The 2,891-nt window shown below is 50.2% G+C and overlaps 1 non-coding gene across 1 annotated transcript; it reads right to left on the reverse strand.

Annotated features, from left to right (window-relative positions):
• Nucleotides 1-2,054: 2,054 nt before the first annotated feature.
• On the reverse strand, nt 2,055-2,163 carry LOC141576593 (U6 spliceosomal RNA). The gene has a single exon (XR_012505007.1). It is a non-coding gene; the product is annotated as a U6 spliceosomal RNA (small nuclear RNA).
• Between the last annotated feature and the right edge of the window lie 728 nt (nt 2,164-2,891).

Genomic DNA, 2,891 nt, shown 5'->3' on the forward strand with positions numbered 1-2,891 from the left:
GGGGGATGCAGGGTCAGACTAGGAAGGGAACTTCATGGCAGTCGTCTCCTGGCCTGGCATCGAGGGCTGGCTGGCTGGCTGGCTGGCTGTCATCCAAAGTGGAGGCTCTCGTGAAAGGGACGGAACCGAGTCCCGAGGAGATGCCTCCTTCACTGACTTTCATGCAAACACAGTGGACCACAGCCTCCGGAAAGAGGGTGGGTGGCACACGTGGCCCCAGTCTGTTCTGTCCATTCGGCAAATGGCCTGGGTTAGGGAAACCCAGCATGGCGACCATCCGACAGGCCGACCCACCGACCCACGGACGTTCTCGGTTTCTCCCAGCTTCCTGGATGACCTCCCCCACCCACCCCCACCCCACCCGCATTCCTTCACCCACCGTGGTGTCTGGTGTCAGGGCACTTGGAAGATGACTCCCATTGTTCAATAGACAGGGGCAGGAAGATTCCTATAGGACCGCAAAAACAGTCAACTGGCCATACATACATACATACATACATACAAACTTTTTGTCCCCAAGAGGCCTCAGACCTCCTCTCTCTGGACACGCTGAACCCCAGTAACTGGCCCCCATTCAACTGCCACATAGTAGGGGTCATCCAGACGTTCTTGGGATGGTAGGTATGACTTCCAAAGGGGTTGAAGCCTTCCTTCCCCCGCTGCAAGCCTGATGCCATCAGCATGGCCAGGACACTGCTACAAACAAACAAACAAACAAACAAACAAATAAACAAACAAACAAACAAACACACACACACACACCACCACCACCACCACCACCACCAACAACAACAACAACAACAACGACAACAAAAGACAAACACATGCGTATGTGACTTGGGGACATACTTTCCGCAGCCTCCAGGGACGAAGGCACTCGCTTCGCTGGGTAAATCCTACGAGGCTTCACTAAAGCGCTTGCCAACTTACTTCTCAGAAAGATCGATCTCTGCCCCCATCACCCGCCATCATCAGGCAAGGTCGTCAGAATCCATGGGAGATATAGACTAGAAGAAGAAGTAGAGGAAGGAGGAGGAGGAGGTGGAGGAGGAGAATCAGTGACATGAGGTGTGTACGACTTCTTGTCTCCAAGAGGATTGAGTTTTAAATTTTTTTCTTTTCAGATACAAGGGAAAATAAACTTCTGTTTTTTCCCCTTCCTTCCCTTTTAGAGGCGGACACCCACATGGTAACTATCATACCTCTGTCAGCAGAATGGAATCCTTTCTCTTTTTCTCCCTCCCTGACCCTTCTGGGATTCAGAAATCCTCCGTGAGGATTTTTCTATTCTTGGCAGCAGAGTTATTAGCATCATTGACTTGCAGGCAAAAACTTAGGTTTCCATTAAACTGGGATAGACATGCATGGATAAGAGATACTAGTGCTACTCGTTTTCCTTAGGGTTCCCCTGTGTCTGTGGGGGGTGTGTGTGTGTGTGTGTGTGTGTGTGTGTGTGTGTGTGTGTGTGTGTGTGTGTGTGTCTGTGTGTCTGTGTGTCTGTGTGTCTGTGTCTGTGTCTGTCTGCCTGCCTGCCTGCCTGCCTGCCTGCCTGCCTGCCTGCCTGTTTATTGTAGGAACTCTCTGTCAATGGAAGTATAGTTGACTTACAATGTTGTGTTCATTTATGACGTACGGCATAGTGATTCACTTATTCACACACACACACACACACACACACACACACACACACACACACACGTATACTTTTTCAGGATAGGTTATTACAAGCTATTGAACATAGTTCCCTGTGCTAGACAGTAGGACCTACTTGTGTACCTAGTTTGTATAGGGTGGTTTATATCTGCTAATCCCAAACTCCTGATTTATCCCTCTGCCCTCCCCCGTTCCTCCACCCTACCCTGTCCCCTGTGTTAACCATCGGTTTCTTTTCCATGTCTGCGAGTCCAGTCTGTTTCTGGTTTGTAAATAGGTTCCTTGGAGTCTTTTTAAAATGGAGTTATTTATGTATGGATGGGTGTCTTGACTTACTTTCAGATCCCACCTAGAAGTGATGGCATAGGATATCTGTCTTCCTCTGGGTGACTGACATCACTAAAGCTACGGAACGCTTCACGTATGTGCGTGTGTCGTCCACGTTCAGGGGCCGTGCTGATCTTCACTGGATGGTTCCCGTGTTAGTCGATGTGCTGTGGCAGCAAGCGCTTGCCTTAGGGTTTTTGTCTCAACCTGAAAGCCGGCCCGGAGACTGAAGGTCTTCTAGTTGCCTCCACTATCTGCCTAGGACCATCTCCACGAACGTTTCCCATTTTCTCTCACCCTTTTGTCTTGGCATCATTGAGTACTAAAATGCTCCGTCTCCTGAAGCCCTGCAGACTGAAGCTGGACAACGGGAGGTAAACGTCAGAGAAATGGCCACAACAGCTCCTGTGGAAACCATCCTAGGGCCTGTTTTTGGAGGAGCCGCTCAGAGAGTTGAGCCGAACACCCCAGGACATCATCAGAGGCATTTCAAACTGCTCGAGCCGTTTCGATGACCCCGATGTGTGGAAATCTCCTACCAGACTGACCCCCTACTCCCGGCCCTGAATCTGGTTTCTCATCTGCTCCAATGATTAACCTTTTTGCTGTACTTTGGTTTTCCACACAAGTGCCTCTTAGGCGATACCTGACTGCTTGCTCCCTAGGCCTAGCTTCAGAAGCCCATCGACACCACCGCCTCCTGAGACGAGATACTACAACTGTTTCCTTGAACAGACCTGTTCTCAGAACTAAGAAACTGGGTCCATGAAACGCAGGCCCTCTAGGAAACTATTCCCTCCCTCCTGCCCCCACACCACGCGCACGCACGCACGCACGCATGGACGCACATGCACAGTCAACAGCCCAGCTTTTAATGTGTAAAACTTCCAGGGAAGTTACAGAATAGGGAA

Source organism: Camelus bactrianus, unplaced genomic scaffold, assembly GCF_048773025.1.
Source record: "Camelus bactrianus isolate YW-2024 breed Bactrian camel unplaced genomic scaffold, ASM4877302v1 HiC_scaffold_138, whole genome shotgun sequence".
Taxonomy (NCBI): domain Eukaryota; kingdom Metazoa; phylum Chordata; class Mammalia; order Artiodactyla; family Camelidae; genus Camelus; species Camelus bactrianus.